The following is a 27,810-nucleotide window of genomic DNA, read 5'->3' on the forward strand; positions in this document are numbered from 1 at the left end:
AAATGGATGCAGAAAAATTGGCTTCCAGGAACATTAATTTTTAGAAGGAATTTATAGTTTCACACCATCTAGAAACAGAAAGGATAACAACAAAAGTCAGTGTACATGTCTAATAGGTAATTTCCCATTTAACCATCATACAGTTTATATAATAGTGTTTGCATGTTCTCTTTGTGACCACCTGGGTTTTCCACCCACACCCCAAAGGCATGCAGATTGGTAGGTTATTTTAGTTCACTGTAAATTGCCCCCGGTGTGGGTCGTAGGATCTGAGGGGAATGTGGGGAGAATAAAACAGGAATTAAAATAGGATTAGTGTAAATGTGTAGTTAATGGTCAGTGTGTTGAAGGCTATTTCCATACTGTGTCTCTACAATCTAAACACTAATGCAGTGGATATTGAATGCGTGGTCTTTGAAGCCCTTCAATAAGGCATGACTTAGAAATCCCAAGCAAGGTCACGGCATTCAAATGGTCCATGCATCAGGATTTTCATGCATGGATTCTCAGGTCCATGTAACACGAGAACATGGAAGTCCAACATAAATGGAAGAAGGAATGCACCACCCATAAACCATGGGGATTTCTTCTGAGAACTCCAATGCCCACCCACATCCCAAAAGATGTGTGTGTAGATTAACAAACCACTGTAAATTAACCCGAGGTGTAGGTTAACGTCAAAATAAATTAAAGAGTGATTCATTTTGGGCATGTATGAGAGAATAAGTTGCAGGGTGCAAGGAAATAAGGAAGAGTGAAAGTGGGGCACTGTTTAACTAACGTTGATGATTTACGACATGTATTACGATAGGATTAACAAACCCATCAGGAAGGCTGGCTCTGTCCTGGGGTGGAGTTGGATTCATGGGAGATGGTCTTGAAGGGGAGGATGCTCCTCAAACTGCGGAACATCCTGGACAATACTGCTCACCACCTCCCTGACACACTGGTCAACCTGAGGAGTACCTTCAGCAACAGACTAGTTCCACCAAGATGCAGGACATAACGCCACAGGAGATCCTTCTTCCCTGTTGCAATCAAATTCTGTCGTGGGGTAGACTGACTCCCCTCCCCCTCCCCCCTCCCAAATCTTTGCACATCCCCAGTCCTTTCCACTCGTCACTTTAATTTCATGTTTCATGTATTTTGTGTTTTTATGAATGTTGGCAGATCAATTCCCCTCCTGGGATAAATAAAGTTCTATCGTATCGTATCATATCATATCATATTTCCAGAGGTCTTTGTGCCACCATTTAATTTCTTGCATTTCAGAGAATATGTGGTTAGATTATTCCTTCCGTGCAAAATTTTAGTCCATTGGCAATCAAAACGTGACTTGCATCACTTTGTTTGTTTGGTTCTGATTAGGTTAAAGCTCGAACCACACACTACTCCACAGATGGGACATGAGAAGCCTAAAGGAACAGGTGAATTGATAGTTTTGTAATTAAAAAAAGGCCATTCAACCCATCAGGTCAATTGCTTCACAAGAGGTTAATCCAATGAAAATCTCAGTCTCACTTCCCTTTTCCATATTTTCTTTCTTATGTTCTCAAGTATGTTCTCAAATAAAATCTTCTTTGTTCACATCCCTTTACCAGCTACTCAGCTAATCGTTGCTGCCATTGCAAATCCAACTCAGCATTCCCTGTTGCGAATGCTCCTGATTCTGTAGGAAACACTGGAAGGGATTAGATTAATTCATTTTAATAATTAGTTACTTATTCCCTCATTTAGATTCCCGTACAAAATTATTGGCAAACACCCCCAGAGGCCTGGACTTAGTTAACTTTGGATTTTTTGGCTATATTGCCAAAGTGTCTAGTTTCCATCAAAACTAAAGCGAAGCACAACAAAAGATAATAGAGTAAAAATATATGCTAATAGCATAAAGTTCTGATTGTGAATATTGATAAATGAGTACAAATGCTCAAACTGGTAGCTTGAGTTTTATACACCACGTTACACAGTTACATGATCTCAAAATGTAAACGGATACTTGTAATATGCTTTTGCACTGGCTATTGTCATAGATCAGAGCAATATAAACGGTGTCATCAAAAAACACCTCTCCTGCATTATATTGCATCATTCTCCTGTTTTAGTTTGTTGATGTGTCCCAGGTCAGTTTGTAGGAGCATTGTTATAGACTTATCTGGGGGCAGAACCGTTGCAGAAAGAGGATAATTCAGCCAAGGGAATGCCTGTGTGTGTGAAACCGTTACTAATGGGGTTACTAATTAATCCTATTTCATTACACATAACCAGATCTAAAATAACCTGTTCCTTGGTTGGGTCCAAGATGTACTGTTCCAGCAATATGTCTTGAATGCATTCAATGAACCTGTCCTCAAAACTACTTTTATCAATTTGATTTACCAGGCTAAATGAAGATTAAAGTCAGCTATAATTATTACATTAATTCTGCTACAAACCCCAATTGTTTCTTAATTGATTTTCTGACTAACAGTACAACTGGTAGAGGGCTGGGAGACAGTTCCCACCAGATTTTGTGCCTCTTAATTTTTTTTTCTCTGCTCAAAAGGATTCTATTTCCTGATTTTCTGAGCCAAGATCCTTCCTCTCTGATATCCTGATGGCACTCTTTATTATACAAGCTACCTCAGTTGTTTATTCATTCTGCCTATTTTGCCAACTCTACAACTTTCAATACCCAGCCTTGGTCAGCTTGCATCCATATTTCTGTGTTAGCTAATAAACCTTGGATGTAACAGGAGATCCGCATTCTTCTAAGGACCAGATCGCAGGCATTCATGTCTGGTGACATAGAGGTCTATAAGAAGTTCAGATACAACCTTGAAAAGGCCATCAAAAAGGCCAAAAGGACTTTCGCTCTAAGCTGGAGGCTGAGGCTGATGTTCGGCAACTGTGGCAGGGCTTGAATGCCGGGGGCAGCTCAAGAAGACTGAAGGGTCTCGAGCCCGAAACGTCACCCATTCCTTCTCTCTAGAGATGATGCCTGACCCACTGAGTTAGTCCAGCAGTTTGTGTCTACCTTCGATTTAAACCAGCAGCTGCAGTTCTTTCCTACACAGAATTTTCTTCAATAGGTTTATTGTAACTCTTGCATAACGTAGTGAAATTGAAGATTTACATTTTTCTTTCAGTGTTTCCCACATGATCACCTTCATTTTTCAGTCTGAAGAAGGGTCTCAACCCAAAACGTCACCCATTCCTTCTATCCAGAGATGCTGCCTGTCCCACTGAGTTACTCCATCATTTCTTACCCCACTTTATTGCCATTAACACCACTAATGATTCAGCTTAGATGTTCTTCTGAAGAATTAATGCTGTCTGATGCTACTGCTTTGGTGAATAAGCATGGCGTTTCCTGTATAGCTGTAGCAGCATCTACTGTCCTGAAGTCACGATTAGTTAGCTTAGTGGTGAGACAGATTAATTCTCCGTGACATCAAGCGTTGACTGCATTATTGGAAGTCACAACATTTCCCATTTTTATTCAATTTACTGGGTTTTTTTGAGAATATGAAGAGAATGTTAAAATATGTGGAAATTGTGGTGATATTTATTACGTGTAGGATTAATTAAATTAACCTGTGAGTTCATAATAGTATGTAATCTGATACTGAACATCGCAGTTTTCTATTATTTTTCTAGTTTTTAATAAACTGAGGACACGGAATCTTCTATTAGAAGGGAACCTGAGGGTGACATCTTTAAGATTAAGAATGATGGGATGGACAAAAAGACAATCTCATATGTGGAGGAGAACATGACCGAGGGCCATAAATATAAATCTACCCTTGTAAATAATGATGGAAGTCAGAAGGGGGAGGGGGGGAAGGAAAGAACTGTAGAAATAAATACCAGCATGGATATGTGTAAGAAGGAACTGCAGATGCTGGTTTAATCCAAAGTTAGACACAGGAAGCTGAAGAAGGGTCTCGACCCGAAACGTCACCCATTCCTTCTCTCCAGAGATGCTGCCTGTCCCGCTGAGTTACTCCAGCTTTTTGTGTCTACAGTGCTGTAATAATTTGAAATATATTTGCAAAACCGAGTCATTAATTATATAAATATAATAAAAATTAGAAATAATATTTCCTAAATTTCATTTTATTTTAATACGTAGCAGATTTTAGAACTGAACTATTTGGCCTCAATGTTTCGACAAACAGTGTTATATTTTTGGTTCGGTGTGAGTACTAGGTTTAAATCTTGGAAGTTCCCACCCACCAGTAATGTAGGAATACTTTTCCCAAAAGAATCACAACTTTTCCAAAAAGGGGCTCACCACTATCTTCAAGGCAATTAGGAATAGGTAAAGAATAGTTTTCTTGCCAGAGTTTCCCAGTTGCTGATTTTTTTTTTTCAATCCTTAAATTCCACTCAGGCAGCCATTCGTGGAATTTCCTTTGCAAGCCTATGAGTTACCAGCCATCTTTGATAACCGTAACAAAATTACAAATTTACATTGAAAGAGCTCCATCTCATGGAAAGATTTTGATTTTAGATGGCTAGTCAATGGAGAGCAATAGTCAGACACTCCCCTCCACCCAAACAAGATTTTGAGGCTTTCCCAAATTTATTTTTTAACAGGAGAAGTGCAGGGCAGCAAAATGCTGATTGCAGTTCACCAGTTCAACACAGAGGCACAGATGCACAGCAGTAGCCCAGGTTATTTGTGGGACCCACAGCCTCCTGCTCCTGGATCAAAAAAAACAATTCATGACTTGTATTGCTGGGGATCTATTCTTTGGTTGGCCAATGAACTGATCAGAATTTTCATCGTGCAGTCCCTTTCTTTCCACAGAGGCTGAATACTGCAAGCTTCACTGAATCCTTCCAGAGTACAGTAGGACATTTGCTGAATTTGCAGACACAAATTTTAGACTCACAGCTCTTTCAAAACGGTACCAGTTGCAAGCTGATGTTAAGAATGCAGCAACGCCAACTTAATTTTCTGATCATTACTGTTTCATTAAGAAAAAGCAAAGACTGACCTCAAAATGGCTTGAATAAAATTACAATAATGTCGGCACAATTAACATGAAATAGCTGTGTTCACTTTTGACCTCTTAGAGGTGTGTAGTCAGTGTGGAACTGTCAAGCTGGAACCGTGTGAAATAAACTGCTGGACTGGTGTAAAAGACACAAACTATGTGCTGAGGAGAAACGGCCATGTACATTGTATGCACAAGGTAGTGGTATCCTTTGATTCCCTTCGCACAGGATGAAAAGCTGCCGACTTAAGTAGTGGCAGTGGGGTTCTCTTTATTGATCCACCTGGGCGTTAGCAGCTTCCTGGATACTCCGTTGTGTGTATCTGTAATAAACTATCACATTTCTTGTACCTTCGTAAGGTGATACGAGTGGTTTACAGAAAGTGGGCTGGCTGTGGCACATAACAACAAAAGGCTTTCAGACTGAACTTTATACGTGTTCATTGTGCAATATAGACATGCTGAGGTGTAAGGTCATGGCAAGGGAAAGGCATGAGCTAAGCATTCTTTATTCTCCAACTTTTCCCACCCAGTTTATTTCTCCTTTCTGGAAGTGCTGAATCCCTGCAGTACAGCACCAGGTGTATGCCCATATTTCTCCAGCGTGCCCAGGTCTTCTGAGAGGGGGGTACATCGTACTCGGGACCGGGATCCATAAATGGGCCCGGGAGCCAAAGGAGGGGAGGCGGGAATTTCCTGAAATCTCAAAAAAAAGTTTAAAAACCCCCAAATATATATTTTTCATTAAAAAAAAGCCATTAAAATCCCCCCCTTTGTTTCACAGAATAGACTTTTTAAAAAGCCTTTAAAATAACCCGTTTAAAGTTTTCTCATTCAAAACAAAAATTTGCTTGCATAAGAAAAAAAAATTGTTAAAAAAAAAATATGCTCACTGCCCGATTGGTCCGGGTCCCTCCCGTGCTCTTCCCGCCTCGCCGTTCGCCTCGCCTCGCCGCCGATCAGCGCTTCACGCACGAGGCACAGGTAAATCGCTTTCGCTGCCAACAGGTCCACCAATCGGTAGGGTGTGGCCCGTTGATGTTGAGAGGGGATGGGGTGGGTGAATGGGGGGGGGGTCGAGGTGGGGGGTTGGGGTGGGGGAGGGCAGTGGAGGGGGATGGGGGGAATGGTGGGAAATATATCACCATGTCTGAAAGTGATGTGGAGAGAAAAGCTTTATCTTTATCAGAGCAATATCCTGCTGACCTTAACGGTGATGATTTTCAAAAAGAAATGCAACATTTACCCTCAGTACATAAAGCAAATTTTGTAAATGCACAGTTAAAGCCATTAGATCTGTTGAACTTGTTAACATAGTACAGACTTTGTGACCTGTTTCCAAATGTTTGTGTTAGCTGAAGAATACTATTAACAATTCCAGCAACAGTAGCTTCTGCAGAGAGGTCAGCAAACTCAACCTGCTTAAGAATTATTTAAGGTCTACAATGTCTCAGGAACGTCTTGTGGATTTGGCCAGGCTAAGTATTGAATCAAACACTGCCAGAACAATTAATTTTCATGCTGTGATTTGAAATATTTCACAAAAATAGGCAAGGAAGCTCTTTTTTTAAAGTAAATACTCAGCCTTTCTACCTTTTTTTAAAACTTTTTACTAATAATTGTCTTCTGATGATCTGATCTGCATTGCAATATAAAAGGATGTTTCAATGTGAATTATTTCTCCTTATCTGTATTGTAGCATAAGCAAAGATGTTCAAAACAAATGTGCTTTCTTCTCTCTGATCATTTGGTTTTATTTTTAATTATTTATATTTATCATGGAGGGAGTATAGGAGCATAAGGCCTCAAATGCAGAAAATCAACAGAGCGCTCCATTCCACCCCTTTCTCATCTTCCATACCCTTGTGGCCTTACAGGCTACAGCTCATGGCATAAAACCGTAGTGGATGAAAACAGGATGACTAATGGAGAAGGGAAGGGGGCCCGAAAGAAACTTTACACCCACTGATAAAATTCCTCTCAGAGGCCCTGAGCGTGCCACTATTATATGCGAACAAAACCAGAGTTCACATCCATTCCCTCAGGTCTGTTCAATTAGATCACGCCTCATCTATTGCCTTAACGCCAGCCACACCTACCTCGTTCCTTAATTGTTCGCAACTTTATCCAACTAAAGTACATTCATCTCATCAGTGATGAGAGTGCTAAATTTAAGGTTAGTTCTTTTATTCTGGACTCTTCACCAGAGGGCATAGCTTATGTCCAGCTCCTCTATTAAATACTTTAATTAGTTAGAGATTGTGGCGCGTCGAAAGAGGCCCGAAATAAAGGCGAGGAGCCGGGTATTTCGGGACGTTCGGTTTTATTTCACAGTTATCAGTCAAGTCTGCTGGAATGACTTTGCGCCCAAAACCTCGCCTTTATATGCGTAGCAAAGGACCGCCCCCCTGGACTGGTTCATTCCCGTGCCGAGGGGTCGGTAGTGGTATGGCCCGACCCTTGGGAGACGCCACAGGAACCCCCCCCCAGAACCGGAGGCACGAAACGCACTGGTGGTCGCACAACCCGACCGGACCGCGTACGAGAGTCGGTCGACAGAGGGGCCGGCGGAGGCACAGTTGGAGGGACAGGTGGTGGGACAGGTGGTGGGACAGGTAGCGAGACAGGTGGTGGCGACCTCGTGGGCGAGGCTGGGCAACTCGCCACCTGTCAATGTCCAAGTGGGCCGGCTTCAAGAAGTCGATTGACACAGCCTCCGGCCTGCCCCCCATGTCCAAGACAAAGGTTGTTTGTCCGTGCTCCAGCACCCGGTACGGGCCCTCATAGGGCCTCTGGAGCGGCGTCCGGTGGGCGTCACGGCACAGGAACACAAAGGCGCAGTCCCAGAGGGCCGATGGCACTTAAGGGCGGAATGTGAGCTGCAGGCGAATGTCGGCCGGCAGCAGGTGCAGGTACGTAGACTCGAACATTAGGCACGGTCTGTGCCCGTCGAGTAGCGCGACCATCTCCTTCAGGAGGCTTGTCGCCTAGGCCCTGCATATGGAGGAGCCTTTCGGCCCGCTCCATTCGGGTTAGCCCGTAGGTTTGGAGCAGCAGCTCCTTAAGGGCTCTATACTTATTGTGGGTGGGGAGGTCCTCGAGGAACTCCGTGACCTCTTCGGCCGTGTCCTGGTCAAGGGCTCCCACCAGGTGGAAAAAGCGGGTGTCATCTGCTGTGATGCCCCGCAGCTGGAACTGGGCCTCCGCTTGGTGAAACCAAACGCGAGCCCGGGTGGTCCAGAATGTCGGGAGCTTGATGCCTACCGTGTCGACAGCTGCGGCCTGGTTGGCCTGTGAGCCGGACGAACGGTCGGCTTTCCATCGTGTGTCCATCCTACTATCAATGGACTGTCGGGGTCACCAATGTGGCGCGTCGAAAGAGGCCCGAAATAAAGGCGAGGAGCCGGGTATTTCGGGACGTTCGGTTTTATTTCACAGTTATCAGACCGGTCAAGTCTGCTGGAATAACTTTGCGCCCAAAACAAAAAAGGATGCCCTTTCCCAGTGGTCAAGCAAGAACAATGAAAAAGAGAGTAACTTCACTCACAATCGATGCATTGAAGGAGTGTGCTTTAATGGAAAATTCTAATGCCGATAGATCCGAAAGAACTGCTTTGGTTGAAGGCAGCTAAGCTGAGATAAGATAAGATAGAACATTATTTATCCCAGGAGGGAAATTGATCTGCTCACAGTCATAAAACACAAGATACATGAAACATTAAATTAAAGTGACAAGTGGAAAGGATTTGGGAACATTTTTCCTGCATCTAGTTTGTCCAGTCCTTTTATAATTTTATATGGAATCCTTCTAAACTCCAGTGAATACAAGCCTAGTCTTTTCAATCTTTCCTCATATGACAGTCCCGCCATGCCAGGGATCAATCTCGTGAACCTACGCTGCACTGCCTCAATTACAAGGATGTCCTTCCTCAAATTAGGAGACCAAAATTGTACACAATACTCCAGATGTGGTCTTACCAGGGCCCTATACAATGGCAGAAGAACCTCTTTACTCCTATACTGAAATCCTTTTGTTATGAAGGCCAACATTCCATTAGCTTTCTTCACTGCCTGCTGTACCTGCACGCCAACTTTCAGTGACTGGTGTACAAGGACACCCAGGTCTCGCTGCACCTCCCCCTTACCTAACCTAACTCCATTGAGAAAATAATCTGCCTCCTTGTTTTTGCCGCCAAAGTGGATAACCTCACATTTATCTATATTGTATTGCATCTGCCACGCATCTGCCCACTCGCTCAACCTGTCCAGGTCACCCTGCAACATCCTAACATCCTCTTCACAGTTTACACTGCCTCCCAGCTTTGTGTCATTCGCAAACTCGCTAGTGTTGCTTCTAATTCCCACTTCCAAATCATTAATATATATGGTAAACATTTGCGGCCCCAACACCGAACCTTGCGGCACTCCACTCGCCACTGCCTGCCTTTTTTGAATGAAATGATCCTGTGTCTTCCGGATTATGCCCAGAAATTCCTGCCATTGCTGTTCCACCGTCATTCCTGCTAGGATCCTTATCGAGTCTACCTTGGCCAGCTCTTCTCTCATGCCTTCATAGTCCCCTTTGTTCAACTGCAACACTGACATTTCCGATTTAACCTTCTCCTTCTCAAATTGCAGTTTAAAACTAATCATATTATGATCACTACCTCCAAGCGGTTCCTTTACCTCGAGTTCATGTCAGAAGGATGTCTGATGATAGAATACAGAAGGTGCTCTTTATTGAAAGTTGAGTGAGGACAAATGATCATGTGTTGGGCAGAAAAAGAGATTCGAAGACTCTCATAGAACATTCTTGATAAGTTTCAACATTCACACATACTACTAGAAATAGCAGCATTTGGTCATCCTGTTTGGCATACCTGCATAAAAAAACGGTGCTCATTCATATGAGGAAGCTGGAATGGAGCTTCCAAAGAGGAAAAGAGAATCTTGAAAATCATGAAAATCAACTGTGTGTGGAAGGAACTTTCAAGCCCAGATTTGTCTAATCACCCACCACCGTACACATTGCAACACTATAGACTAGATACCATTATCTTACTCAAGAATAAATGAAGCATAATGACCAACAGTGAATAAAAGTACATTTCAATCCATTCTGCATCCAGCCCAGTTTTGCATAAACGTTTTAAGCTCTCAAAAAAAAGACTGATAACACGAGGGCTAAATAACTGTTCATGTAGTAAAAATATGTGTCACTGATTTTTTTTTAAATTTACAAAATGCTAGGCTGATCTAACCATGAATTATTATAAACAACATTGGAAAGGCTGCAGTTAAAATTAAATGCAAAAAACATTAAATGCAAAGAATCATTGAGAGAACAACAATTTATACCCTGAGGTTAGTCAAATGTGCCGGCCGTGAAGTTAAGCAAGATTTTCATTGTACCTGTACCTCACCATATTTGTGTATTTGGCAATAAATATTTGATTTGACTTGAAAATAGAGGCGTGAAGTCATCAGCATCTCCAACTGTAGAAAATATTAAACAGGTAGATTGGTCAAAGCAAGTTAAAATAAAAAGAGACTGCAGATGCTGGTTTACAAAAAAAGATACTGTATTGGAATAACTCAACAGGTCAGGCAACATGTCTGGAGGACATGAATGGGTGATATTTTGGGTCGGAAGACTTCTTCAGACTGATTGTAATAGGGAGGAGAAAGTTGAAAAGGTCATGGGGGCAGAACAAAGCCAGCAAGGGATAGGTGGATACAGGGGGTAAGGGGTGATTGGCAGATGGTTGAACAAAGGCCAGAAGTGAAAAGACAAAATGCTTTGAGATAAGGAGATAAGGAAATAAGGAGAGAAGGGCCATGAAACGTGAAGCCAGAGGAAGGGATTTAGGTGTAAGGAATGGGGTGAAAGTGTAAGGAGGATGCGATCATTGGAAAAATAGGGACACATCCAGGTGGGACACAGGGATGAGAGCAAGGGGGAGGGGGTGGAGAAAGGGAGGTGATGTTTGTTGTTTAGTCTCCAAAAATTGGAGAATTCAATGTTCATACCATTGGGTCGAAAGGTATCCAAGCAGATGAGCTGCTGTTATCTAATTTGTGTGTGGCCCCACTCTGGCAATGGAGGCCCAGGTCAGAAAAGTCATTATTGGAATGGCAAGGGGAGTTCAAAGGTTAGCAACCGGGAGATCTGGCGGACACCAAGCACTATTCTATGCTTGGTGTCGCCAATGTTAAGGAGGCCAGATGGAGCATTGAGTGCAGTAGATGAGGTTAAGGAGGTGCATGTAAACTTCTGTCTCACCTGGAAGGATTGATGGGTTCCCTGGATGGATGTGAGGGAGGGAGGTGTTACATCACCTGTGATTTCAAGGAAATATACCCAAAGAGGGATTGGTTTGGGTGGGAAGCGATGAACTAACCAAGGAGTTGTGGAGTCTGTGGTCTCCGCAGAAAGTGGAAAGGTATTGGGATGCGAAGATGTGACTGATTGTGGGATCAAGTTGTAGGTGGCAGAAATGTTGGAGCAAAATTGTGTTGGACGTGGAGGCTGGTGGGGTGCATGGGAAGGACCAGGGAAACTCTATCCTTGTTCCATCTGCAGGGAGGGGGACCGAGAGAAGGACTAGCAGACATGGAATATTGTGCAATGCCAGTTACAGTCGTAAAGAAAAACTGGATTTATCTTTAATAAATATTCAAGCTATTTACAAGGAGAATTTGAAACAGGTTTGACCATTAAAATTAAATTTGAACATTAAATATCAACTTATTTATTTAAAATATGGCAGGTGTTGTAATTGCAGTTGTTTCTATAAGTGACCAATCAAATATTGGCTATGCAGCATTGGAGAAGTCTCCAAAAGCCCTCATATGTATAAAGTTCTGTCATGTTTCACAAGAGGATGTTAATGTGGAGCAGAATGCAGATCTGAGTTCTGTTTGTGGGCTAGTTTTCCTGGACGCTTTGGTTTCCCAAATCTAATGGCAGAACCTGATTAACTTTTTTTTTGTTTCTGTTTCCAGGCTACATCCAAATCAATCAAAGAGGTTGCAGTAATTTCCATTTCCTCGATTATTTATATAGACTCTGTTTGCTGAGTAAAGAATGTGTTTGCTGGAGAATAGACTGCTGTGATCCATGTATGCAGCCCCACCTTCAATTCATTGTCAATAGGCACGAAAATTTAGAATGGTTGCTAACTATAAGGCATATGGCCTCATTACAAAGGGCCAGACAGTGCTTGCCAAACTGCAACACCTGCCCTCCGCTCCCCGACACTTCCTCACCATTGCCTTATTATGCCAGACCCCGGGGTCAATTGATCGCACCTACCTTCTGTGGCTCCATGAGAGATGTGGAGGTCTGCATTACAAGCCATTCCATTAGGGCAGAAAGGACTGTGAACAGCAACTAGGCCTCAGGAGGCAGACCCTGAGTACCCAATTCTGGAATGTTTTGGCTTTTACACTTCCTGTTATTGTCAAAGGTTTTTGATATTCAGAAGCTTTGAAATAATTTTTTAAAGATATTTAAAAATAATAATCAATAATGCATTTCATTAAAAATATTGTTTCATATATATATTCTCATGATATTGAAGGAAGTCATGGTCTATTGAATCGTTTAAGGCAATCCCATCAATTCTGTTACCCTGATTTTTTCCCTATAACCTATTCTCTCTCGTCTACCAATCAATTTCACAGCTATTCTCCCACCATACCCTATACTGGGGAAAATATAGAGCGGACAATGAACCTATCAACCAGCATGCCTTTGGGCTATGCGAGTAAACCAGAGCACCGGGAGCAGATCCGCACACTCAAAGGGGAAACATGCAGAGTCCAGGCAGACAGTGCTGGAGGACAGTACTAAATCCTGGGTTGCTGGAGCTGTGTAGCAGCAGCACTACCCGCTCCCCTCTGTGCCCAACAGTACTCTAAATTAGTTAAAAAGATAAAGGATAAAATAAAATCAGGAAAGGTAGTTGACCCACCTGTCTTCAGTTATATTCTTAAAAAGGTTTGGCTATCCCCTTTAAGTGAATAAGTCATGCTACTGACACAAGTTGGCGGGAGGAGGGTGAGTGGATGGCAGGCCACAGAAAAACATCTATTGGCTCAATAGATAAATGTCAAAAAGCTTGCAAGGAGCATGTTGGATATATCCTCACTACTACACCCATCGAGAATAGAAATTGGTGGATTTTACGTGGTTTAGAATTCATTCCTATTCTACTGCACAGTGCTAAAGAAATGACATGATCCAAACCAACAAGCCCAGACACGTGCAGATAGGGATAAAGAAAGGGTATATTATTGCTCCAAACCTCTTCTCAATCATCCTCGCTGCCATTCTGCAACTCACTCCCAGATGAAGTTGAGGATGGAATTTAGATATTTAGTATTTTAACATCCAAACCAATCCAAGCCTACCTATGTTTGGGATGGGGCAAGAGTTGTTAACATTTCCATTGTCTCTGGTGTATTATGTCAGATATTTAAAAGAGAATTCAGATTTTCAATAGCTCATTTTAAATTTAATTAAACCAAATTTTTTAAACCCAGTTGAAACTGAATACTAACTATCTTAGCATATGACCATGAACCACAATCATCTGACAAAATAAAAAATAAACTGCAGACAGGAATCAAGCAATTCTAAGTTAAATCCATCAGTGGGGCAAAATCAAAACATTTACTAAACATCCAAATTTGCTAGGGAAGTAGAAAACCAGATGCTCAGCAGGCCATGCAACATCCATTGAGAAACAGATCAGATCAATATCATATCATATCATCATATCATATATATACAGCGCGGAAACAGGCCTTTTCGGCCCACCAAGTCCGCGCCGCCCAGCGATCCCCGCACATTAACACTATCCTACACACACTAGGGACAATTTTTTACATTTACCCAGTCAATTAACCTACATACCTGTACGTCTTTGGAGTGTGGGAGGAAACCGAAGATCTCGGAGAAAACCCACGCAGGTCACGGGGAGGACGTACAAACTCCTTACAGTGCAGCACCCGTAGTCAGGATCGAACCTGAGTCTCCGGCGCTGCATTCGCTGTAAAGCAGCAACTCTACCGCTGTGCTACCGTGCCGCCCAGCAATGACCAGCAAAAATAAAGAGCATGCATGTTGTAAATTACAGAGAAAGGATTGCCAGAGATAGGTGGAGACCAAGAGACTGAATGATGCCACTGGTGATGGTGAAAGCTTGTTAGTTCCAAATGATTTGTCTCAAGAAGGTATAGATAGATGGGACCGAAAGGAAAAAAGGTGAGAGAAAAACAATGTTTAACTTAAGTTACAGAACACTGCAGTTGTGAAATAAAAAGAATCCTGGAATTAACCAGCAGGTTATGTAGCATCTGTGAAGTAAGAAAAACTGAAGATAGACACAAAAGGCCAGAGTAACTCAACGGGACAGGCAGCATCTCTGGAGACAACGAATGGGTGACGTTTTGGGTCGAAGCCCTTCTTCAGACTCGGAGTGGTTACATTTTGATGACCTTTTTGTCATAACTGGCTAATTCTGACAAATGGAAAGGGTTGATTATCTGGAATTGTTGACATTAACATTGAGTCCTTACGTTTCTAAGTGTGCCAAGTCGAGAGATGTTTATATTGCTTATTATTGAATAGTTTACCACCATGTGCTGTTTGCATATAGTATATCCATGTAAAAAGGTCATAGCAGCAAATACAGCATAATGTAGCATTACAGACATTATCCCTCCTGGGACAAAAAACGCACCTTCAGCCATGAATTCAATTTGAAGACTTATTGAATTATATATAACATTACTTTACAATTTCCCAGACCAGGTATCACAAAATGCTGGAGTAACTCAGCAGGTCAGGCAGCATCTCTGGAGAGAAGGAATGGGTGACATTTTGGGTCGAGACCCTTCTTCACAAATATTTTTCTATGGTTGTGCAAACAACACTCTTGCAGAGATAGAACTTCTTTCTGACTCAACCCTCTCATCACAATGGGTGAAAAAGTTTACTCCACATCATGACTGCTCCTGATCTCAGCAGATGCGTTCAACCAATGCTGATGTGTTTGGAAAATACATCAGCAACCTGAAAATATTCAGTTCCCATAGCAACTCGCCATCAGCATACAATATAACTCCTATTCCAGTCAGAAAATAATGAATTCAAATTTGTTTGCCGTAAATTATTAATTTAATAGATATTTGACGGCACTGGGCCTGTACTCGCTGGAGTTTAGGCGGATGAGGGGGGACCTCAATTGAAACTTAACCAATAGTGAAAGGCTTGGATACAGTGAATGTGGCAAAGATGTTTCCACTAGTGGGAGAGTATAGGACCAGAGGTCATTGCCCCAGAATTAAAGGACATTCCTTTAGGAAGGAGATGAGAAGGAATTTCTTTAGTCAGACAGTGGTGAATCTGTGGAATCTTTCGCCACAGAAGGCTGTAAAGCCCATCAATGGGTATTTTTAAGACAGAGATAGATAGATTCTTGATTTGTACGGGTGTCAAGGGTAATGGGGAGAAGGCGGGCGAATGGGATTAGGAGAGATAGATCAGCCATGATTGAATGGCGGAGTAGACTTGATGGGCCAAATGGCCTAATTCTGCTCTTATCACTTATGACCTTACTTGTTTAAAATCTTTCATTCAATTAATGATTACAAGGACTTTGTCTCTGCAAATTTTTTTAATGAATTACATTAGTAAAGGCCAGAATTAAATTTGAAAATTAAAAAAAATGGCTTCAAGTGCTTCTGCCTTAACGCCACACTGATCCGACATAATTATAAAATGTTGACATATGTTGGGAGAATAGGGAGACCACTGGTCTTTATGTACCTATGGATATGAACGGTGAGATTTATGAAATAAGACCAAAGAACAGAATCAGACCCACAAGACAATCAATTCTGAGAAATAGAAATACGTCCTTAGTTTAATCTGTTAAATGCATGAAAATACATTGCATTCAGCTTCTGAAATTCAGTTTCATTAAGTTACATTGATATTTAGTACATTTAGGACAAATTTCTCTCTTTCCCTATCCTGCCATAGATTTTCTCTACTTCTGAGATTAGTACTCTCTCAATTACATAACTCAGGAACATCACGCAGTTGGACTTGATCAGTAAAATGTGTTAGGCCATCCATTCCATCACTTCACTTTTTTCTACTTATTAGCATTATCTTTACTGTGTAGCTATTTCCAACAATGCTGGTTGTGAATACCTCAAAATGCAATAGTCTGCGACCATTCTCTTCATAATCAATGATGTTGCTTCCTCCTTTACCCGTGCTGGAATTATTTACAAGCTCTTTTCCACCTGTTTTCAACAAAGCATGAAATCTCAAATACTCCTAATCATCTTACTTTAGCTCATAATACTGTTGATCAGTAAATATAATTAAGCTTTCTACCTCTCAGCAATAGGCTTTTATTTATATTGCACCTTTGGAGTAGGTAAACATCCAAAGTGCTTCACAGCAGCATTGTCAAACATTATTTTGCTCTAAACCACAAGGATGTGGAAGGCCAGGTAGCCAAATGTTTGTATAAAGAGATAGGTTTTAAGGAACGTTTTACAAGAAGCTGGAGAAATAGAACGGTAGAGAGAGATCGAGGGAAAGAATTGTAGAAGGATGTAAAAATAAGGGTGAGAGATTTAAAATTGGGATTCTTTCTTTCGTATGTCAACTACAACAGTCAAAGTGACAATTGGTGCTTCAGAGTACCGTAGTTGATTGCTTAACTAGCAGACTCTGTGGGTCAATATGCAGAGAAGTGATGGCTAAGTAAGACATTGTGCAACTTAAAATATGCAGATCAGTTTTGGAGGGCAGCACGTTACCAGTTTTAGTTCGCAATTGCACAAAACTTATTCCATTTCTCTCCAATTTCCTTGGCTAGTTTACCAGCCCAATTTTATCCCTTTTCTTTACCCACAGCAAGAGATAAACAAAAGTGTTTAATTTCACTTCTGTGTTTGGTGTATTAGGTTTAACAATGTGTTGAGTCCATATCAATGTAAGTTATTTTTGTACTTTTGGAAAATTATATCCTTATAATCTGCATGGTTTACTTCAATGCACACAGATAATCTTACTAGAACTGGCTCCACTGATTTCAGATACCTGTCTGACATTTCTTTCAGGTTTTTATTACAAACTTCCTCCTTGGGTAGTTCAGCCAGTTCAGCCTGATTAAATAATAACGATTTGTGATGAACAAGAAAATCAGGAAACAAAAAAAAAATGCATATTGTATTGACATATATATAGGACAATTTGGATGAATTACTGAAGAAAACAAAATTTGTCAGTGGTGTACAGTTTGTGGTAACTTTGTGGTGTCCTTGCCACCAAGCTCACCTGCTAACCATGAACCTTGTCCCTGCACCCTGCACATCCTCGCGAGGGAAGGTGATCAGCTGGAAGTAGTTGTGCACGTGGGCACAAACGACGTCGGGAGGAAGAGGAAGGAGGTACTGCAACGCGAGTTTAAAGAGTTGGGAAGAAGACTGAGAAGTAGGACTTTGAGGGTGGTTATCTCTTGATTGCTTCCTGTACCTCATGCTAGTGAGGGCAGGAACAGGGAGATAGGGGATATGAATGTAGGGCTGTGGGGCTGGTGCAGGGAGCAGGGATTTAGATTTCTAGACCACTGAGATCTCTTCTGGGGTAGGGGTGACCTGTACAAAAGGGACGGGTTACACCTTAACAAAAGGGGGACCAACGTTCTGGCAGGCAGGTTTGCTTGTGCTACACGTGTGGGTTTAAACTAAGTAGTGGGGAGGAGGGGTTGACAAATTGAGAGTATAACGATGGAGTTAAAGGGGAAGCGAATACAGGAAAAATTGCAAAAGACTCCCGAATAAATGGGAAGGAAAGTTCAAGATGGGATAAGAGAGTAAGGTCAGGGCCAATGGTGACCGGTGTGAGAGGGGAGGTGAATACCGAAGTTAAAGTGTTGTATTTGCATGCGTGAAGTATAAAAAATAAAGTGGTTGAGCTTGAGGCTCAGTTAGACATTGGCAAGTATGATGTTGTGGGAATTACAGAGACATGGCTACAAGAGGATCAGGGCTGGGAACTGAATATTCAGGGGTATACGTCCTATTGAAAAGGCAGACAGGTAGGCAGAGGGGGTGGGGTTGCTCTGTTGGTAAGGAATGATATTTAGTCCCTTGCAAGGGGTGACATAGAATCAGGAGATGTAGAATAAGTATGGACAGAACTGAGAAATTGTATGGGTAAAAAGACCCTAATGGGAGTTATCTACAGGCTCCCAAATAGTAGCATGGACATAGGGTGCAAGTTGAATCAAGGGTTAAAATTGGCATGTCGCAAATGTAATGCTACGGTGGTCATGGGAGATTTCAACATGCAGGTAGACTGGGAAAATCAGGTTGGTACTGGATCCCAGGAAAGAGAGTTTGTGGATTGCCTCCAAGATGGATTCTTAGAACAGCTTGTACTGGAACCTACCAGGGAGAAGGCAATTCTGGATTTAGTGTTGTGTAAAGAATCTGATTTGATAAGGTAACTCAAGATAAAAGAGCCATTAGGAGGCAGTGATCATAATATGATAAGTTTTAATCTACAATTTGAGAGGGAGAAGGGAAAATCGGAAGTGACAGTATTACAGTATAGCAAAGGGGATTATAGAGGCATGAGGGAGGAGCTGGCCAGATTTGACTGGAAGGAGACTCTAGCAGGGAAGATGGTGGAACAGCAATTGCAGGTATTCCTGGGAATAATGCAGAAGGTGCAGGATCAATTCATCCCAAAGAGGAGGAGAGATTCTAAGGGGAGTAAGAGGCGCCCGTGGCTGACAAGGGAAATTAAGGACAACATAAAAATAAAAGAGAAGTATAACATAGCAAAGAAGAGCGGGAAGCCAGAGGATTGGGATTATTTTAAAGAGCAACAGAAGATAACTAAAAAGGCAATACAGGGAGAAAAGATGAGGTACGAAGGTAAGCTAGCCAATAATATAGAGGAGGATAGTAAAAGCTTCTATAGGTGAAGAGATCTGAGGAAGAAGTCATGACAAATCTTTGTTAACTAAAGTGTCTGTCTGTACCACCTACTGCTGAAGAACCCCAAAGATACAGATCAAGAAATCCTGCCAATCAGAGTAACATTTTTATGTGTTGATAATTTTGCAACAGTTTCACACTTTGACATTTTCAATCTGATTCTTCCATGTATTCAAATGAGGCTTTAATGGGCGTTACTCCAGACAGAATCATGCACTTAACTTGTACATTATAATGGTGTGATCCATGTTTGGTACTAGATGTAGATGAGTGGACCAGGGAGTTTCAGAGGGAACGGTCTCTGCGGAAAGCAGAAAGGGGTACAGATGGGAAAATGCGGCCAGTAGTGGGATCCCATTGGAGGTGGCGGAAATGTTGGAGGATAATATGTCGTATGCGACAGCTAATGGGGTGGAAGGTGAAGAGAAGGGGGACTCTGTCCTTGTTACGAATAGGGGGAGGGAGATCAAGAGCAGAGCTGCGGGATATTGAGGAGACCCTAGTGAGAGCCTCATCTATAACGGAAGAGGGGAACCCCCGCTCCCTAAAGAATGAGGACATCTCTGATGCCCTAGTATGGAACACATCCTGGGCGCAGATGCGGCGTAGACAGAGGAATTTGAAGTAGGAATTGGGAGGAAGTGTAGTCAAGATAGCCATGGGAGTCAGTAGGTTTGTAGTAGATGTCGGTCACAAGTCTGTCTCCTGTGATGGAGATGGTAAGATCCAGAAACCGTAGGGAGATGTCGGAGATGGTCCAAGTAAATTTAAGAGCAGGATGGAAATTAGTGGTGAAATTGATGGTCAGTGAGTTCTACATGGGTACAGGAGGCAGTACCAATGCAGTCTTCAATGTAGCTGAGGTAGTGTTCGGGGATAGGGCCAGTGTATGCCTGGAACATGCAGCCATATTCTGTCATATGCAACAGTGAACAGTAGCATGAAATAACACCAAGATTGCCCAAATGTTTAACATCAGCTGATCCCAGGAAATTCACCAATGATTCAAATGGTTTGGTATTAAACTAACTCTAGCAACCATAAGCCTCCAACATCTAGATCTTGGTAGGTAATGTCTGATATTAATTTGGCCAGATGAACTAGGTATGACGAAGCTCTGTATTTGAACTGTATCCAATCAAGTGTCTGAAGGCAGGAATATTCAGGGATGGTGGAATTATAACCAGCCTTTTGGTCTTTCCAAATTAATCCATATTACCAACTTCCATGATGTAAAATTTTAAGAATATTCCATTTAGATATAAATTCCATTTAGATATAAATATATAGTAAAATGTACTAAATAAATTTTTCATGAAATCAGAATTTTAAAAACCATATATTTAAACCATTTAAAACCATACAAAGACCATATATTTTTTATGCACAATTTTCATTTAACAAGATCTCTGAATAAATGCACGGATGTTTTATGAGGACTTGTATCAGTAAATATTTCTGTACAAAATGTCTTGTGCAACTTTCCTAATTTTACATACAGGTGGCTGATTCTTTGTTGCCTTGAGGCAAATTTGCGTGGGGCACCTATTCAAAGTGTCTGTTCAAAAGACAACAAAAGGTACCTTCTTAAAGAGTGCACAGTTACACATTGGTGCCAGTATTACATGGTATCTCAGAAAATAAGAAACGTTTCTTTTCACAATAACTAACTGAAATGACGAAACCCAGTCAAGAGCAAGATTTGACTTGACTCAATATATCTTTCAATTGACAGTTCTGAGTCGGGATCAGAGCTCCGACAAGGATGTCTGGCTTTGACTGTATTCAAATCACATTTATATTTCCAGAAGGAGGAGTTGTTCTATTTTCAGGAGTGTCCTCCAGGCAATCAGGAGGCCCTTTTCTCCTTTGTTCACTAAATAGGGATACACTTACAAATAAAAACTGAGTGCAAACCACATGGACGGTTCTGTAATTTTCACAAAAGTATGTTTTGAGGCTTCAAAGGTGCACTGGATACAAATATAAATATGGATCATATTGCACAATATCTTGCTATATTAAGTACTGACATTGTTCTATTAAAACTCAGATTTATTTTTATTTTTAACATTTTAAGAATCATTTTTAACATTAACTGCATTGACAGAAATTCATGAAACACTGGGTACAAGTTTACAAGATCGCATTTTCATCACAACATTGGTCTTTAATGTTTGAAATATCTATGTGACATTTTAACTTGGAGTGATCAGATGTTTTGAAGCTGAAGTTCAGGCATTATTTTGTTTTCATGGATTATTTTGATTTTTGAGATATTAGGCATTTAGTTAGGAATAGTTTAGAAAGCTGTACGCTGCAGGATGATTTCACTGGTCTTCCTTGTTGAGCAGGGAAATGTCAAATGGAATTCAGCTTAAAGAAGTGAGTCATATATTTGCAGAGGGCAAGCAAAGGAAAAGTATATTTAAGAAATGGTAGGGCATCAGGATGTTTCGCTGAACAGAGGGACCTTGAAGTAAATGTCCACAAATCACTGAAGAAAGCAAGATGGGAAAATAAGGTGGAAAACAAATGTAATATGACTCTACATTGGCTTAAGTATAGGAGTGAAATCATACTCAAGCTGCATTAAAGATTAGTTAGTCCTTACATAAAGAAATGTGTGTAGTTCTGATCATCACTTTACAGGAAGGGTGTGATAAAAAAAAAACTTCTATAAAAGAAAATGAAAAGAAAGTTGACAGAAACCAGAAAAAAATTAGCTGTGACGAAATATGGCTGGACTGATATTGGTTTCTTTGGAATAAGGAATGGTGGGGAGGTGAGATGTGCAGGGAGTTGGTGGGCAAGGGTGAGAGATAAGTGGTTGGATGAGATTGCCCTGAAAGTGGCACATATATATGAAAATGCAAAATTTATGACATTGTTGGGTGGATGTCAGTTTGTGACTGTACTAGAGAATAGGTTGACAGTAACCTGTCAAAACCCACACAGTCTCAGGAAGAATGTGCAAACTCCACAGACACCATTTGAGGTCAGAGTTGAACCCTAGTCACCAGAGCTGTGAAGCAGCAGCACCAATTGCTGCATCACTGTGGAACAATATGGAACATTGCCCACATACTTACCATTCACAAAATGGAGACTAATTCCAACCTGGCTAATTACTGCTTAAATCATCAGCAAAGTGATGGAAACCATTGTCAACAGTGCTGTCAAGTGGAACTTATTCACCAATAATCTGCTCGTCAATGTCTAATTTGGTTTTTGCCTGGAGCAATGTTGTGAATGGATTTTCTTCAGCATTCACATGCCTGGCCCGACCATCACTAAGATGGGGACGTTCTGGAGTCTCGTCCTCCTACTGGTTGTTTAATTGTCCAACATTACTCTTTTATAATACAGTGGAGGCACCTATTATAATTTAGTAAATGAATGTGGTTTTTGTACTCTCTTCAGTAAAAATCTATAACCAATTCTTAACTCTGATATCAACTAATCCTGTTAAACAGCTATATGAAATATCACCTTTTCTTCATAAATGACAATATGGCTCCTTGACAAAATAAAATTACACTTGATGTAAAACTGCAATTGAGTATTTTTCCTCCATTCACGTTATTGAACATCTATACATTTGCACAAGATAAAAACTCAACATCACTATCAATATGATTGATAACCAGTAGATTCTTGAAAAGGACATTTTATTTATATTAAAAGAGTAACATAATGCTTTAGTAGGTAAATACATCATGTAGTATTGAACTGCACAATCTCAAAAAGATATACAACACAAAATTACTGTGTGACCATGCACTATAACAGAAGAACAACCTGAATTTGCATAGCATTTAAACCTAGACAAAGGTTCTCAGAGGTCTGAAAACAGATATGAAGCCAAAAAAAACAAAACATAAGAAGATTTGGTCAGAATCTAGCCCAATGATGTGGGTTTTAAAGAGGATTCAAAAACACAAAAGGACGGAGGAATAAAAACTGGATTTCAGAGGGAACTTACGGCACAATTCCTAGTTAGCAATAAACATAGGCACAAAGGCGAAGAAAATAGAAACATAGAAACATAGAAAATAGGTGCAGGAGTAGGCCATTCGGCCCTTCGAGCCTGCACCGCCATTCAATATGATCATGGCTGATCATCCAGCTCAGTAGCCTGTACCTGCCTTCTCTCCATACCCCATGATCCCTTTAGCAAAAAGGGCCACATCTAACTCCCTCTTAAATATAGCCAATGAACTGGCCTCAACTACCTTCTGTGGCAGAGAATTCCACAGACTCACCACTCTCTGTGTGAAGAAATGTTTTCTCATCTCGGTCCTAAAAGACTTCCCCCTTATCCTTAAGCTGTGACCCCTGATTCTGGACTCCCCCAACATCGGGAACAATCTTCCTGCATCTAGCCTCTCCAACCCCTTAAGAATTTTATATGTTTCTATAAGATCCCCCCTCAGTCTTCTAAATTCCAGCGAGTACAAGCCCAGTCTATCCAGTCTTTCCTCATATGAAAGTCCCGCCATCCCAGGGATCAATCTGGTGAACCTTCTCTGTACTCCCTTTAAGGCAAGAACGTCTTTCCTCAGGTTAGGAGACCAAAACTGCACACAATACTCCAGGTGCGGTCTCACCAAGGCTCTGTACAACTGCAGCAGAACCTCCCTGCTCCTAAACTCAAATCCTCTTGCTATGAATGCCAACATACCATTCGCTTTCTTCACTGCCTGCTGCACCTGCATGCTTGCTTTCAATGACTGGTGCACCATGACACCCAGGTCACGTTGCATCTCCCCTTCTCCCAATCGGTCACCATTCAGGTAATACTCTGCTTTCCTGTTCTTGCCGCCAAAGTGGATAAGGTTAAACAAAAACAATATTGGGTAGCACAGTGGCGCAGCGGTCAAGTTGCTGCCTTACAGCACCATAGACCCGGGTTCATGTGGGGTTTCTCCGGATGCTCCAGTTTCCTCCCATATCCCACAGACATGCCAGTTTGTAGGTTAATTAGCTTGTGTAAATTGTCCCTAATATATAGGATAGAAGTAGTTAATGAGTGATCATTGCTTACGTGGACTGAGTGGGCCGAAGGGCCTCTTTCCACGCTGTATCTCTAAACTAAAGTAAACCAAATCTTGGGGTATTTGAAAGACATATCGGTCGATCTAGCGAAGGTTACCATGATAAGTAATAGTAAGATGATGATGGGCATAAGGGGGAAAAAATGGGTGAATGGAAGATGGGGAAGACACGAGTAAGAATATCAACAGAAAAGATATGAATAAAAGTCTGGATAAGCTGAAGTTATGAATTTAAATGATTTATGGGTCTAGAGTGTGCTGGATGCCATACAGAAGAGGAAGTGGCTCATCTATGTGATGCAATGAAACTGAATGGAGCCAAACAGAATACTAAAGTAACAAACCGTTTTGATTACCTGAAATTAGTTCCTAGGATTGATTTCTGTGCAAAAGAATGAGTTTGTATGGGTGCCTACAACAATGGCTCCATTCTTCTCAGTCCTTAGCTACAGGAAATAATGGCTCTTTGAAGGCAGACAAGCAGTGATGGCCTGTAGTGGAGAAATGGAAGTGGCTGCTCTTTGTATATTGTTGGAAAATAACTCCATGTGCGGATAAGGTGCTAAAGGGATGTAGATAAATGCAAAAAAGGAAAGTCCACTGTAATCATGGCATTCCTGAGTTGAAATGCAGGCGTGGAAAGAGAAGTCATGCCATTGGAAGTTGAGGCAGAGATCTGAAATGCAAGAAAGGGACTAGGAGCCAGACCTACAAGACCTTAGGCCTTGGATTAGCATATTGAAGGCTGCAGTGACATTGAGGAGAATAACAAAGTAAAGTTTTAGCTAATGTTGATATTATTTTATGTTTTGATTAGAGCTGCAACATTCATGTGGGAGGGATGAAAAGCCAAGTGAAGGAACGTGGACGACTGAATAGTTCCATATAAGAACTACCACAGGCATAATGGATCAAAGGATCTTCTATCATACAGTTTCATTTTGCAACTTTATGTGGGATACAATAACAACTGAGGTAAAGATAGCACTGGAAATGAGATTGACAGTATGTTTCATGTCTCCAATGCCTCCAAACTTATAGTTCCCCAGCCTAGCACGGCCCGATTCTACCTCCTACCTAAAATCCATAAACAGAACTGTCCCGGCAGACCCATTGTCTCTGCCTGCTCATGTCCCACCGAACTTATTTCCACCTACCTCGACTTCATCCTATCCCCCTGGTCAAATCCCTCCCCACCTACGTACAAGACACCTCACACGCTCTCCATCTCCTCGATAACTTCCGGTTCCCAGGCCTCCACTCCATCATCTTTACCATGGATGTCCAGTCACTCTACACTTCCATCCCCCACAAGGATGGTCTCGAAGCCCTCCGTTTCTTCCTCGACCGTAGAACCAGCCAATCCCCATCTACTAACACTCTCCTCCGCCTAGCAGAGCTGGTTCTTACCCTTAACAACTTCTCCTTTGACTCCTCCCACTTCCTCCAAACCAGAGGCGTAGCTATGGGCACTCTCATGGGCCCTAGCTATGCCTGCCTCTTTGTCGGGTACGTCGAACAATCCCTGTTCCCTGAACTCTACCTCCGCTACATCGACGACTGCATTGGTGCTACCTCTTGTACCCATGCAGAACTCACTGACTTCATACACTTCAATTCCAATTTCCATCCTGCCCTTAAATATACCTGGACCATCTCCGACATGTCCCTCCCGTTTCTGGACCTCACCATCTCCATCACAGGAGACAGACTAGTGACTGACATCTACTATAAACCCATTGACTCACATAGCTATCTGGACTACACTTCTTCCCACCCGGTGTCCTGCAAAAAGTCTATCCCCTACTCCCAATTCCTCCGTCTACGCCGCATCTGCGCCCGGGATGAGGTGTTTCACACTAGGGCATCGGAGATGTCCTCATTCTTCAGGAAACGGGGCTTCCCCTCTTCCATTATAGATGAGGCTCTCACTAGGGTCTCTTCTACATCCCGCAGCTCCGCTCTTGCTTCCCTCCCCCCATTCGTAACAAGGACAGAATCACCCTCGTTCTCACCTTCCACCCCACCAGCCAGTGTATCCAACATATCATCCACCAACATTTCCGTCACCTACAACGGGACCCCACCACTGGCCATATCTTCCCATCCCCTCCCCTCTCTGCGTTCCGCAGAGACCGTTCCCTCCGTAACTCCCTGGTCCACTCGTCCCTTCCTACCCAAACCACCCCATCCCCGGGCACTTTCCCCTGCAACCGCACGAGATGCAACACCTCTCCCTTTACCTCCCCCCTCAACTCCATCCAAGGACCCAAACAGTCTTTCCAGGTGAGACAGAGGTTCACCTGCACCGCCTCCAACCTCATCTATTGCATCCGCTGCTCCAGATGCCAACTTATTTACATCGGCGAAACCAAACGCAGGCTCGTCGATCGCTTGGCTGAACACCTGTGCTCAGTCCGCATTAACCAATCTGATCTCCCGGTGGCTGAGCACTTCAACTCCCCCTCCCATTCCCAGTCTGACCTTTCTGTCATGGGCCTCCTCCAGTGCCATAGTGAGTCCCACTGGGAATTGGAGGAACAGCACCTCATATTTCGCCTGGGCAGCTTGCAGCCCAGTGGTATGAACATTGACTTCTCCAACTTTAGATAGTTCCTCTGTCCCTCTCTTCCCCTCCTCCTTCCCAGATCTCCCTCTATCTTCCTGTCTCCATCTATATCCTTCCTTTATCCTGCCCCCCTGACATCAGTCCGAAGAAGGGTCTCGACCCGAAACGTCACCCATTCCTTCTCTCCTGAGATGCTGCCTGACCTGCTGAGTTACTCTAGCATTTTGTGAATAAATACCTTCGATTTGTACCAGCATCTGCAGTTATTTTCTTACACTACATGATATTAAAGAAGAATGGTTTGGAGTAAGAATGGTAATTAGCAAGAACATTTGAGGGCAGAGTTGACAAATCAAATTAAATTTGGATACAGCCATGCTTAATAGTGCCATCTGCCTTACCCTACATTATAACAGTTCATTGACTACACAGTGCTTCAGGGTATGCTGAAGTCATGACAAATGCCCTGTAACTGACAGTTCTTTGTATTAATTTTGCAAAAATTCACAGACTAGAGTTCAAATTAAGAATTGGGTCTAGTTGGGGAAACTGGAGAAGCTATTACTATTTTAACTGCTGCACCTGCCTAAGGCCTGGCAGTTACAGGCAAGGATCAGTCACTGTCAGCAATGGAATAAGTAGTATACAACAAATTTGGAACAATTTACAGGAATACAGCATTTAAAGAGGAGCAGAACAAATGGAAAGGAAGAAACAGTGGTGCAGGTAGTACAGTCACAGTGACCCTGGGCTCCATCCTTACTTCCTCTGCTATCTATGTGTGGGTTTCTTATGGCCGCTCCAGTTTCCTCCCACTTCCCAAAGATGCGTAGGTTAATAGGAAAATTGGCCTCTGCAAATTGCCCTTATTATGTGGTGAATAGTAACAATTTGGAGGGAGTTGATGGAAATGTGAAAAGAAATGGGTGCTTGATGGCTGCCCTGGATTCAGGGGCAGAAGGATCTGTTTCTGTGCTTTCTGACTCTATGACACTAAGGCAAAAATGCAACAGACGAAATAATTCATTAAATGTTTACATGGAAAACAAGAAATAACTAAATGGCTGAGACAATGGCTCAGAATAAAAGGATATACCTTTAGAAAGGAGATGAGGAGGAATTTCTTTAATCAGAGGTTAGTGAATCTATGGAATTTATGGCC

Source organism: Rhinoraja longicauda, chromosome 4 (assembly GCF_053455715.1).
Source record: "Rhinoraja longicauda isolate Sanriku21f chromosome 4, sRhiLon1.1, whole genome shotgun sequence".
Taxonomy (NCBI): Eukaryota; Metazoa; Chordata; class Chondrichthyes; order Rajiformes; family Arhynchobatidae; genus Rhinoraja; species Rhinoraja longicauda.